This window comes from Nannospalax galili, unplaced genomic scaffold, assembly GCF_000622305.1.
Source record: "Nannospalax galili isolate Female #2095 unplaced genomic scaffold, S.galili_v1.0 scaffold7479, whole genome shotgun sequence".
NCBI lineage: Eukaryota > Metazoa > Chordata > Mammalia > Rodentia > Spalacidae > Nannospalax > Nannospalax galili.
Window position 1 is genome coordinate 28,497 of NW_008343090.1, and position 14,150 is coordinate 42,646.

Sequence of the window (14,150 nt, forward strand, 5' to 3'; positions counted from 1 at the left end):
TGAAGAATCGCGCTCAACACACAGGGACAAAACCAAGTTTCGGGATGCAAAAGCAAGAGGAATTTATTCATACACAGGCGCCTGCGGACGCAGAGTCCCGCTCGGGTCAGGACTTGCGTGCCGGGCTTAGTTTGGGGGGGCTTTTTATAGAGCAGAAGCAAGGTACAGAAGCAGATGCATGGTTACAAGATTATTATTAGTGCATTTCAATGGGTACAAGGTATGAGGAAACAGTATTGCCAAATTCAGAGGGGGCTATGGGTGAAACTGATTGTTATCGTTAACTTCCCAGTAGGGGCTGTTATCACTAACTTCCCGGTAGGGGCCTCAGGGTGGTGGCAGGTGGTCCGACTGCAAACGTCCTATCTTCCACTGCTAGTTTCACAAGACCTGGGTTAGAATCTTGGCTTATCGAATGGCTGATTACAGTTCTTTTTCTAAAATGGCCTTCCTGCTGTCAGTCGGGTCCTTCAATGTGTCGTCATGCCCCATGGATTACATTTTTTTTTAAACTGTATATTTGGAAGGAAACCCCAAAATTACTGTCTTCTAGCTACTGTGCCCTTGTTCACGGGTGATTGATGCCCATTTTTGTTAATGTTTAGTTGGTTTTACTTTTGACTGTTCTTTAGATTTTTTGAGACAGGGTCTCCCTGCAGCCCCAGACGGTCTGGGACTTGGTGTATACACCAGGCTGACCTTGATTTCTGGGACTTGGTGTATACACCAGGCTGACCTTGATTTCGATACCGTCCTGCCTCTGCCTCAGGGGTGATGGTATTGTGTGTCCCCAGACCTTGTGAATTTCAAGGCAAGTGTTGCCGTATTCCACATCAATGAGTTGAAAAATATACTTTATGCTAACATATAACTAAACCTTGTAACACGTTCCATAACATTTGGTAAACAAAATGTTCTGAAACAACCAAAGGAAAACATCTGACTTTAAACACAGCAAACTGGGGGAGAGCGCGAACGCAGTCCCCCACTACCATAAATTATACAGCCGAGTCTCCCGCATTTGGGGAAATCGCAGGGGTCAGCACATCCCAAGTGCAATGGATAAGCCTCGCCCTGGGAAAACCACCTTCCTGATCATGGTGTTTCCGCTGCCAGGTAAGTATGCTTTGGAACGCACAGCCCCGACACACACCCTCACGCCCTCCACTCTTAACACATGGTCACCAGGCTGCGCGCACTCTCGGGCCTCCCTGGCCTCACACGCGCCTCTCGCGCGCTCTGCCGTCCACTGCCGCGCGCTCTCTCACACGCAGGAGGAACCCCTCGAGTTTCAGCAGCGGCTGTGGACGCAGCAGCCCCTGAGCGCCCCTCATCTGCATAGGACACGCCCCATCGCGACGCCACGAAAACGGCCGCTCCTCGGGGCCCTTGCTCACCCATCAACCAATTAGCTTCGGTTTTCGCTGTTGATTTCTTGTCAGCACAGACTAGTTCCCCACAGTTGTCAGGCGATGCTGTTCTGACGCTGTACTTGTTCCTGCTCTGACGTTGTTCTTGCTATACATTTTGCTGCCTACATGTTATAAACCCTCAATACAGTTACTACTTTTTCTTTCTTTCTTTTTTCCTTCCTTCCTTCCTTCCTTCCTTCCTTCCTTCCTTCCTTCCTTCCTTCCTTCCTTCCTTCCTTCCTTTTCCCTTCCTTCCCCTTCCTTTTTGAGACAGGGTCTCCCTGTAGCCCCAGCTATCCTGGAACTCACTATGTAGACCAGGCTGGCCTTGAACTCACAGAGATCCACCTGCCTCTGCCTCCCAAGTGCTGGGATTAAAGGCGTGTGCCACCATGCCCGGCTTCTTTGTGTCTTTTTATTTATCTCTGTATATCCATATGCTGGTGGCATGTGTTGGAGGGTATTTCTTTTGATGTAAAACACAAGTGATGAGAAAAGGAGAAGCATGCAGAGCCACAGCTGAGTACGATGTCAGGCCATAATCCTCCCGGAAACCTTACTAGCACTGTGCACCACTATAAAAGCCAGACCACAGGGTTGGGAACTCTTCTAGCTCAGTCCTAGACTTACTTCTCCAAATCCTATAAGACTAGTATGTGACATCTTCCACAATAGCATCTTACCATTCAGCTCCAGAATGGAATCCACAAGCAGTAGCAATGGCCTTTATTGTTTTAGGGGCTTCTGGGGACTCCTTGACCAACAACTCCTAGGGAGGTAACCCCTCCTAACACTGTGATTTTGAACAACCTTATGGTTTTCAGAAACATCTGCTCCTATTTTTACAAGGCACCTTTGTTTACTATGTAGCATTTACACACCCAGGCTGTTGTAGGATTTTCCTAATCACCTTGGTGTCTTACCAAGCCTAAAAGCTCCCAAGTATTCCACAGATGCACCTGGCCCTTGTCACCTTCATGAACTGATTTCCCATCCTTCCTCCTTCAGGTACACTTACATGTCTCTCAAATGGGTCTCCAAATCTGTAAGACACTTAAGGGTTAGTATTATGTCATCTATATTTAACATCTTTAGCAGAGGATGGGCAAGACAACAAGGTAAAGTCCTGAACCAGCATCTCATAATGAATAGTGAGTGAGGCTATGGCAATAACCTTGGCAAAGCACTCTTGAGTCTGTTGTCATCTGTTCTGAGCAAATATCATGTGATCACAGAAGTTTACAACTAAGAAGATTGTATTAGTCAGAGTTCTCCAAAGAAACAGAACCAGTAGAATGAATATATATGTATAGAGATTTATCACTTTAGCTCACAGGATAGAGTCTCAGTAGTCCAACAATGGCTGCACCATACTGGAGAGGCTGAGAATCTGTAGTCGCTCAGTAGATGAGGATGGATGTCTCAGGAGTCCCAACCTGGCGCTTAAGGTCTTATGAATTCCAAAAGATCAGCTAGTCTTCAGTCTACAGCAGCAAGACCAGCAAGAGAGAAGGCAAGCAGCAAGAAGCCAGGAGGTCTCCTCTGCCGTGGCCTTTTATACAGGCTGCCATCAGAAGGTAACACCCACATTTAGGGTGTGTCTCCCAGCTTCAGATGATCCAACTAAGAAGATCTCTCTGATTTCAGTTAATCCAAGATCCAGTCAAGTTGACACCGGGATTAGCTATCACAAAGATGCTAAAGGAAACCATTAGCAAGATTTAATGAAGCATGAAAAAAAATTGTCCATTTGTATAAATTATTTGGCTGTTTTATCCTGGGCATTTTCATAGGACCTCAGCACATTTTCCTTGCCCTTGATGAATTTGGTGGGGCTGGCTCTACTTGCTTAGTCTAGCCTAGTGCCAGTGGGGGAATAGTCACTCACCTCTTTGTGCCTTCACTTGTCTCCTTGGCTGTTTCTCTCCTTAACTATGTTGTTACCTACTTCCTGGGCTGGGTGAACAATCTCTATCTAGGCAAGAAATGTACAGAGTTTTCTCAGGGGAGACAGTCAGGCATGGCGGCACATGCCTTTAATCCCAGCACTCGGAAGGCAAGTGGATCTTTGTGAGTTCCAGGCCAGCCTGGTCTACATAGTGAGGTCCAGGCCAGCTGGGGATACAGGGAGACCCTGTCTCAAAAAGACAAAAAAAAAAAAGAAGGAAAGAGAGACAGCTGCCCACCCCTCCATCGAACTTAATCCCTTTTTCAAACTTAATCCCTTTACCTGTATTTTTTAAATATTTTATTTATTATTCTATTTTATGTGTATGAGTGTATTGCCTGCATGTATGTAGGTGCACCTGTGTCATACAAATCCCATGGAGGTCAGAAGAGGGCAACGGATCTTCTGGAGATGGAGTTAAGGACCCACCATTGTCAGCTACTATGTTGGTGCTAGGAATTGAACCTGGGTCCTCTGCAAGAGCAGCCAGCACTAGCAATCTCTGAGCCATCTCTCCAGCTCATACCTGTATTGTTTTATATCTGTTTACCAACTGATGTTTCTTGCCTTTGACACTCCTCTGGCACCAGGAACCAAGGCACACCTATTTATAGCAACTACCTAGGCCTAAATATGTTTAACATTAGTAGAAGACCAGTAAATCCACAATCTAACATTGGGGCTTTCAGTCACCTTCTATGATCCTCACCTGGGTGAACCTGTTAAGGAAGCAACTGGGGTGGTGCCCACCCCTGGAGACCTCCTTCCTGAGGGTCACTTCTATCTGATTTCTTTTTAATCCTGTGGTGAACTATTGGTTGGGCCTTAAAACTTTCTAAAGGCTCACCAGCTTAAAGGTTAAGCACCTGAACTTAGTTGCTTCCCCTTAGAAGAGTGCTTTCTTTAGAATAGCTGACCTTGGTCACCTCCCAGACACTGCAGCTGTGCTACTTGCCTAGCTAAGAAGCCTAAAAAACCATAGTAATCAAAAAAATGCCTTACTGTTAAGGTCTCTATACATCTGTTAAGAGAAGGACTAACACAAGCTTGTTCTGGTTTCTGTAGTTTGCTTATCTGCTAACTTGGGCATCCTGCCCATACTCAGGACCACCTGGCATTACTCATGATGAAATTCCTATGGTATTTGTGTTTTTTGCCTTTATAAGTTAGTTTCACCCTCTCTTCAGGGCCTTGGGTCCTAATTCTGACTAAGAGACCATGGACAGCTATAGCCCTAATAAATTGACCAATTAAAATTTAAATTGAGTCTGGTGGTCTTTTTCCCAGTGGTTTCAAATTCCATAACAGTGTCTGCCAGGAACCTAACAGTACTTTCTAGATTTTCTCTAGAATGCAGACTCTCTCGGGATTCTGCATTGCCTCTCAGAATAAACATTCCAAAGGGTGCCTGCTTTTGCAAACTTTTCCTATCTTCCTATTACCTGGAGATACCTGGAGGCCTGACTGGTCCAAAGTAGAGTCAGGTTCTTGATCTTCTCAGGACCATGCATTAGAATGCCTTCATTCAAGGAGTATCAAAGGAGTCCTTCCTATGTTCCAGGACCTGCTGGAGGCCAGATGTTGTACAGTGGGCAAGGCCAAAGCTCCTGGCCCTCAGTCCCATATCTGGAGGCATCCAGAAGGAGCAGGGAGGTTCAATAAGAAGAGGCACTGCATATTTGTCTCCTGTCCATGTGACTCTGCCAGCCCAAACTTGGGAGACAAGTGCTAAATATGTCTATTGAATATGTCAGACAGAAGGGAGGGGTAGTTTGGACCTAGATGCTGTGGTTATTGTCTGCAGTGTGGTCACTTTCTTTCTTTCTTTCTTTCTTTCTTTCTTTCTTTCTTTCTTTCTTTCTTTCCTTAATTTATTATTTATTTATTTATTTATTTATTTATTTATTATTAGCCCCAGTTAGTCTGGAACTTGCTATGTAGACCAGGCTGTCCTGGATCTAACAGCAATCTGTCTACCTCTTCCTCCCCAGTGCTGGGACTAAAGGTATGTGTCACTACACCCCATCTATCACTTCTGAAGTGCTGAGGAGCCAGGCATGGAGTGGGACAAAGAACCTGGATTGAGGGTTCCTGTATAGAATCCATAATTCACAGGCTGTGTGTCAGTTACTGAATGTGCAGATTTCAGTATCATGTGCCTTTAGTCCTTTCTATCCAATGCTGTCAGACAAAGAGATGGTGTCCAGCCTCTGGATAGCAGACATTTAACATAGACAAGTGCTGGTGGCACACATCAGTCTGCCTCTGGCATAATCAGATTGGGCATTCAGTCACAAATAACTAAAGTTTGATGCCACTGAGACATATGGTGACCTCATACCTATTCCTTTTTACCCTTTATTTGTGCATATCTAGTGATCTTGCCTTTCTAACTTCTTTACTTCAAGGTCAATGAGGAAATTCCATCTGAAAGTTCATCTGTTTATTTAAAACATAAAAAATCCTCAGTGGTTAAGAGAACTGACAGCTCTTGCAGAGGACTGGGGTTCAGATCCCAGCACCCACATGGCAGCTAACAATTCTCTGTAATTCCAGTTCCACAGAATCTGACACCCTCGTCTGACCTCCATAGGCATTGCATGCACATGGTTCATATATACTCATACATACGTACATACATATATACTCACACACATAAAATAAGAATAATAAAGCTGGGCATGGTGGTGCATGCCTTTAGTCCCAGCGCTCAGGAGACAGAGCCAGGCAGAGCTCTGAGTCCAAGGCCAGCCTGGTCTACATAGTGAGTTCCAGGTCAGCTGGGGTTACAGGAAGACCCTGTCTCAAAAAGACAAATTAAATAAATAAATAAATAAAATGAAATAAAATAAAAATTTTAAACTACTTTTTTTGGAGACAGGTTCTTCCTGTAACCCCAGCTGGCCTAAACCAGATTAGCCTTGATCTTACAGAGATCTGCCTGTCTCTGACTCCAAAGTGCTGGGATTAAAGGCATGGATCACCAAGCCCAGCCTTCAAAAGGTGTTTTTTTTTTTTTCCACCAATAATAGTTGTGGAACTCCAGAATGTGCCCAACCCACTGCCTAGACCTACCTTATCAACCCACGCCCACTCTAGACTGTGTGTTAAGACTGCAGGGCTGTGGCATGCAATGAGCATCTTGCAGTATCCAAGAGGAAGTGTCACAGTGGACCAGAGTGACACTGAACAAGTCATTGGGGCTTCTGTGCCTACACTTCCGCCCTGTAAAATAGGCCAGGTAGGTGACAGTACCCAGCCTATTGATAGACTTTCTTTACATGCTGTCCAAAAATATCACATGACATCTGTTAGTGAGGCATGGAGTCCGAAGGCCTTGCATGGAGTACACGATCCATTAGCAATTGTTAGAGTGGTCTGGGCACTTACCCACACAGCCTTCTCTCCAGCCCTAGAGACTTTTTTGTTTGTTTCTTTGAGACAGGGTCTCAGAGTCCGGCCAGGAGCTCACCGTCTCTGTGTCTGGAATTAAAGGTGTGCACCACTACACTTGGACTTCCCATGAGCTTTTCAAGTGTTGGAATTTAAAGACTGTGGAGACTTTTGAGATGAATTTTGCATTATGAAATGACCAGGAGCCTATGGGACACTGAATTAAAGGTTATGCCTTAAAAGTGGTGTGTTTCGGTGTCATGTTGACACAAAGTGGAGTCATGATTGTTAATACTGTCATCTTGGCAGGATCTAGAGTCAAAGAAGAGACTTGTCTCCTGGGCAAACCTGTGAGGCATTAACTAGATCCTGTTGGGCTCTGGGTATCCTGGTGAGGGATTATCTCGATTAGATTAGTTGAAGCAGGAAGATGTGCCCACTGTGGGTGGTACCATTCTAAGGAATCAGATCCCAGGTTGAATGGGCAAACCGGGGCAGAGCACAAGCATTCTTTCCCTCTCCTTTAAAACATTTTTGTATTGCTGGATGTGGTGGCGCCTGTCTTTAATCCCAGCACTTGGAAGGCAGAGGCAGGCGGATCTTTGTGAGTTTGAAGCCAGCCTGGTCTACATAATGAGTTCCAGGACAGCTGGGGCTACAAGGAGACCCTGTCTCAAAAAGACCGAAAAAAAAAAACCCAGCAAAACATTTTTGTATTATCACTATTTCATGCATGAAGTGTGTGTATGAGTGCAGGCACACCCATGCCAAGGCATGCATGTGCAGATCAGAGGACAACTTTCAGGAGTTGGTTCTCTTCCATCCTGGGATCTGGGGACTGAATTCAGGTCCCCTAGCACTTTACCCATTGAGTCATCTTGCCAGCTCTCCCTCTCCTGGATTACAGATGCCTCAATTCACTGCCACCACACTTTTCCTTGATATGATGAACTGTATGTACCCTGGGACCAAAAACCCCTTTCTCCCTCAAGTTGCTTGTGTCAGGGTATTTTATCACAGCAGCAGAAAAAGCAGCCAATGCAGTGTGCATTAATTTCTGTGTCTTTGTTGATGTTGTGGTGCTTGTTCTTTTCCTATTCTTCATTCATTTAACTACTCTTCTAGCATGCCTTGTGTTTATCATAAGTCCTCTCCCCAAGATTATAGAAACAGTAAGTAACTGCTTGGGAAAGAGGCTCTGACTACTGACCTGCCTAGAAGAGATCTCCAACCTGTCAGCTGCTTGTCAGCCTTGCAGAGAGCTCCAGGGCTGTAGCTTCCTTGAGTCATCACCTCAGTTGGGGTGGGTTTTTCAGTGATGTAGCTGCCTTTGAGTCACCCTGCTCCTGAGGATAATCCCTCACCCACACTTCTGTAAATAATCCCAATCACTCATTGGTTCAGCCAGTTGGGTTTTGGTGCAGTCTTTACTTTGTTCTGTCACCGGCTCACAAAGAGACAATGTACATTTTCCAAAGAACATCTTGTCAAGGACAGTAAATATCTCATGCTTCCTTAGGGTTAGAGTGGGGTATAAGCTTGAGTTTCTAACACTCCTGTTGGTTAGATTTTAGAGACAAAGTGGCTTTTTTAGAAGCTTTTGTTTATAGTTCCCCTGTGGGCCAAGCATCATATTTTATGTATGTGCCAACTATTGTCTCACTCCCCATGTTGCTATAGATGAAGGAGAATAGGCTGGAAGGCAGTCTTCGGGAGAGAGGACTCATTAGCATACCATTCAGGAAGAAATCATTGGGTCATGTTGTTCCCCTACCATCATGATCTGACTATTCTTTTTTCCTTCTGTATTTGACATAACATTTACAGGTCAAATAAAATAAGAGTTGTATCTAAAGCCAAAGTAATCAAGAGCACAGTATTCCTAAAAAAAAAAAAAAAAAATCAAGGCAGGAGATGAGGGAAACAGACTTAAATTTGGATGAGAAGAGTTAAGCCAAATCTTGTACATCTGTAATAGATGTCAAAGTTACTTTAAGATTATCAGATGTCTGAGTATATTGCATGTTTTTGGGGTACTTTATTGTATCTTAACATTTTTAATACGAATAGAAACATAGTAATTCAATTGGTTGGACTCAGTTAATATTTTTCCTTTTTCTTAATAGAAAAAAGTCTATGGTTTTGGGCTCTAAGAATTTGGATCTAAAATAGAGGTCCCCCCTACCCCAAATAGTGTTATTTTTGTTAGGCTGAATAAAGAAGATGGGAAAGTGTGAATCTTTTGTAAGCAGGTGGGCTTGGTCTAAGTGAGGGAGGAGGTCTGGGTAAAACGAACAGCTTTATCAAAACATGGCTCATGTTAGGACATGAACCGTCCTCATTAGTAGATCTACTAAAATCAAGACTAGCATTGCTCTCAACATTTAGGGGTATACTGAGCAAAAATCCAAATGTTTCAGACAACTAAAACATCTCTAAGTATTCAGGAAATATGAAATCCAGTCCTTTCCCTTAGGCTGTGGTGTCTTTTTCCAGTTGACTAAATCATCTGATTGTCTTTGCCCCCCTGTAGTCCACTGTTGGCCAGCCACCATCTTTATTTTTGAAAGTCTGAATTGCTAAATATGTCTAAAGTACCTTCTTACAGCTAATCACTAGCTGAGTGTTTTGTTTATAAAACCTTAAGCAATATTCATAACAGTTGGGAAAGACGCAATAAAAAAATATGATCAAGATACATTTGTCTTTAATTAGCCAAGACAAACACTAGCATGAATTAGTTTAGTTTATAAATGTACAAGAAACATACAAAAATAGCATTATAAGAACAGTTCCTACAGCAATGTGAAGGGGTATGCCTTTATTAATATTAAGTATGGCAATGCATATAATACACAAAGAATGTTGTTTTAATTTCTCAATATAAGTAAACTGGAGCCAGGCGTGGTGGTGCATGCCTTTAATCCCAGCACTCATGAGGCAGATCCAGGTGGACCCCTGTGAGTTCAAGGCCAGCCTAGTCCACATAGTAAGTTCCAGGTCAGGTGGGGCTAAAGGGAGATCCTATGTCAAAAAGACCAAATATACATATATACATATGCTGAACAGATTGTCTACCATCTCTTGTCTGGAAACATCACCCCCTAATTACTTTAGTTTGAATCTCCTCTTTGGAGGCTAGTTCCTGGTGGTGATTCTCACACTTAGCTAGTGCCTTTTCATTTGCAACAGACACTGATGGCTTGAGGGACATGTAGCTGCATGACTGCTTCAGTTTGCAGGTTAGAGGCAGGTTTACAATCTTCCATCTGCTTCCTGCAGAGTGGGACCAGCTGTGTTGGGCAGGAGTGACGTGTTCTGCAGCAATGGCTCTCTTCTACTCCTGTCTCATTCCCTGCCCTCAGTCTAGTACATTCCTCACCTTCTGTCTGCCAGCATACAACTGCTACTTTGTCTTGGCTCCTGCTGCCTCTGCCTTGTAATAGAGGTGACATTGACAGGTGTGCTGTATGGAGACATTTTCTGATCCCCTTGTGAAATACAGGAAGCTACAGAAATGATGGATGCCACAAGAGTTAGAGTGCAAATGCAGGTGAGGCTGATCATGAGTCACTGGCCCTTGGAAAACTGAGCGATGTTGTTACTAGAAAGATGCACCAGTGATGAAGAAACAGATCTCTGAATGAAATTTTCTCAGTCCTACTCAAACGAGTGGCTCCTGGGACTCAAAGATTCTTCTGCATCTCCAGCTGGCTGGCTATTACCCAACAGTGCACCCGAATTCCTTGATTGACACTTATACCTCATTTCTTTCACCATGTCTTGCAACCTGGCTTCTAATGTGGGCTTGTCAGAAAACTGCCCCTGAAATTTCTGAATCTGGGTTTCAAACTCCTGCTGCAGAGTGTTTTAATCTTTGTCATAGATTATAGCTGTTTTCTCTAAACTCTCAATCTTATACTTCAAAGTTTTGTTTTTCGTCTCCAGTCATTCTGTCTGATTCTGTCCTGAGGTCAGCTTTTCTTTTTCATTTAGTTTTCCTTGAATGTAGTTTTCTTTATTTGAAACAGCACTGTCATATTCTTTTCTCATTCCATATACTCTTATTAGGCATACACAAAGCTTTTAGTAACTCTTTTTATCCAAATTATACAAAAACATCAATCTCTGGGCATAGGCCTTTAATCCTGGCATTCAGGAAACAGAGGCAGAGGCAGATGTCAGTGAGATCGAGGCCAGCCTGATCTATATTGAGAGTTTCATGTCAGTTGGGGCTACAGGGAAACCCCTTCTCAACAAAACAAAACAAAAAAGAACCAACCTCTACCCACATAAACATAAATCTCAAATGACAACATTCATGATGTTTTAATAGCTATAAGTCCATGATTGTTAAATAAGCATTTAAAGTGTCTTATAGTATATTATTTAATTTTCTGTTGCTGTGATAAAACACCATGACCAAGGGAATTTGGAGGAGGAAGAGTTTATTTGGCTTATGGTTCCAAAGGACATGAGCCCATAATGGCGGGGAGTTGGAGGGGGCATTGCGGCAGAGGTGGCCTGAGCAGAAAGCCAAGCGATCACATTCAAGCATGCCAAGCCTCCACCCTGCCAGTGAGGCAGGACATGGAGCTCAGTGATGGGGCACCAGGAGGGGTAAGTGCACTCCTTGCCCGTTCACCCGCCTCCCCGAGACTCTCAGATGCAGCAGGGAGTTTAGTCATGCAGGAACTTGTTTATTGTAAGTGTTACAATGCTTATAAAGGCAAAAACCACAATCAGTAGCATAGGCGGGAACTATCCTCCAATCCTGTGGAAGGTCACGTAGAGCACGCAGGCTCCTTTCAATGCACTACTATGGTGATCATGAGGTGCTCACGCATTTTCCTCCTGGTTAGTCTCCAATTACCTACACTTTTTCCTATTTTTTGTCCCTGGTCCAATTGCTTAGCTCCTCCCCCGACTGAGGCAGTCAGCGCCATTTTGAACACAGCTTCCCTACATCTCCCCCTTTTTGTTTTATTAATGGGGGGGCATCACTCTCCCGGTAACTGATCAGACCTTGGGTTAGGTGAACCGGTGACAACCTTAGTTTAGGTGTATGTCTCCTTTATTGGGGAGGTAGGGAGCCAGTTGTAATGGACACATAGCTTGTACCTGTGCTATTTGTCCTTGAATCATTTTCATGACTCGTGCATAGATACATGGTCCAAAGGTGCAAGCAAGGGTGAGGATCACCAAGGGTCCCAGCAGTGTTGAGATTAGCGTTGTTAACCAGGGAGAGGCATTAAACCATTGTTCAAACAGGGATTGGTCCCTCTGGACATGTCGATTATTAATCTCCTTTCTGATTTCATCTAAGTTTTTGTGATTACCCCCGAATGGTCAACATAGAAGCAGCACTCCTCTCCCAGTGCTAGGTACAACTCTCCTTGTTGCATAAAGAGAAGGTCTAACCCCCTTTTATTTTGTAATGTAACTTGTGTCAGCGATGAAACAGATTGTGGGAGGAATCTTACCACCGTTTTCAATTTATCTAAGCCTGCATCCATGTTTGCCTGAATCCTTCGGAGGCCCTGTTGGGAAAGGGCCAGAGAGGTGGCCCCCAGGGCTTCCCCTCCCATTCCTAGTCCCACAAGCATTGAGACTGTTAAGGTGGTGACTAACTCCCTCTTAAACCTAAGTGATTGTCATGCCTCCATTTCCCCCCAGGAATGATATAGCACATGGGGGAAAGGCACTACCAAGGCACATGTGTCCCCATCAGTATGTGTGAGGACTGTCAATGAGAGGGTGTTAGCCTTGACTTTTGACACAACCAGTAAATCGCTGGGTCAGCAGGTAGTAAATCGCTGGGTCAGCAGGAACTACCCATTACTGTTATTTGCCGCCACCTGTGTTATGTTAAAGCAGCCCTCCCAGGGGGAGGGATAATCTAGGGTAGTGACACAGGTCAGATTATAATCTGTCACAGGTATGGAGAGCCCGCTTGTCTTGGTGGACAACCCCCCACCCCACCGACACTTTTGATCATCGGAGGTGTAAGTAAACCTTCCTATTACACCTATTGCCTCAATCAACTGTACACCGGCCTCTAGGCACAACCAGCATGAGGAGGTAAGGTCCGGATGGGTCAAGTTGAGAACTCTATATGCAAATTGGATAGCCGTTAGGATCTCTGACCCTCCCTTTGGGGTCAGATCCTCAAACCCATTGGGTCTCGCTCTGAGTTTTGAATGAAGGTTTTTCGGGGGAAGCGTAAGTCCTGTGGGGGAGAGGCTCACAGTAGATGGGTAAGGCTTGGCCGTCCCGGCCCCCAAGTTGGCTGGTCCAGGTGTGATTGGCCTTGCGAGGGGCTCAACCTGCTTTCTAACCATAAAGAGGAGATCAAGGTCACGTCCAGATATATAAAGTCTCAATCCCCAAGTCTTTCCCAAGTCCCAGCCCCTCGCCCGCCATCCCTTCTCCGTAAAGGTTATACGGAGGGCATTGCAACGAAAGTTTGTACATCTTCCATATAGTGGATTTGTGGAAAGTCTAGGTCTCTGTATCCTTTTGACAGTGATCAGTCCCCGGTCCTTAATCCAATACTCCGTCCCTGTGGTTTCACATCCCCAGTTATAACAGTAGTAAGAATCAGCCCCCCCACAGTTGTGCAGCTGTTGCGAAGTTCTACCATTTCCTGGGCACAAATAAAATTCTGTCTGTAATAAAGCATCCCACTTAAGCACATGGGAGCACCCCGGTTCCCTGGGGGACCCTGTTAACGGTAACGTGTATCCACATCCTGTGTCCCCACATTCAGGCCAGGTCCCCCCTTGAGTCCAGTCACCAACGTCCCACGATCCAGTAGCCAGGGCACAGAGATCTACCTCCAGGTCAGGCCACCATGTGTCCGGTGGTGTCACCTTGGTAGTGCTGTTGGCAATCACTCCGGTAGCCGCATTGGTCACCAACCACGTGACCTTTTGGGGGCGATGTGGATTCAGAGTCTCTATAGGTCCAGATGATCTTGTTAGCGTCGGCTCCTCGATTGTCAGAAGTGACAGGATGAGCATGATCTGTAAGAGACATTTTGATCTGTAAGAGACAGAGAAAGGCTTCCTCAAGGGTAGGTCTCCCTTTGCCTCCTCATTATGAGGAGGTGTCTGTCTATGTTTTGTTTGTTTCTTCTGGCCTTAAGGGCTAAATGTTGGCTCTACCAGAGTCTTTTCTTTTCCCTGTTAGTCATCTTGGTTGGAGCCGTCACTCTGTAGGGGGAGATATTTGAGGTTTCTGGCTGGTACCCAAATAGGCTTATCTTCTCCCATGGGGAAAACACAACCAAATCCCTTTCCCATCGTTAACAGTGGGTCCGGTCCTCTCCACTGGCCCGTAATTGCGTCCTTCCACCTCACCTCTACTCGGGGTTTTGTATTTTCTTGTCCCCAGTG

General features: G+C 44.8%; 1 non-coding gene and 1 pseudogene across 1 annotated transcript; both read right to left on the bottom strand.

Annotated features, from left to right (window-relative positions):
- The window catches only part of LOC115071381, a 21,827-nt pseudogene extending 11,021 nt beyond the window's left edge, over positions 1–10,806 (bottom strand).
- LOC115071383 lies at positions 961–1,124 on the bottom strand. Its single transcript, XR_003850466.1, has one exon. It is a non-coding gene; the product is annotated as a U1 spliceosomal RNA (small nuclear RNA).
- Positions 10,807–14,150: the final 3,344 nt, after the last annotated feature.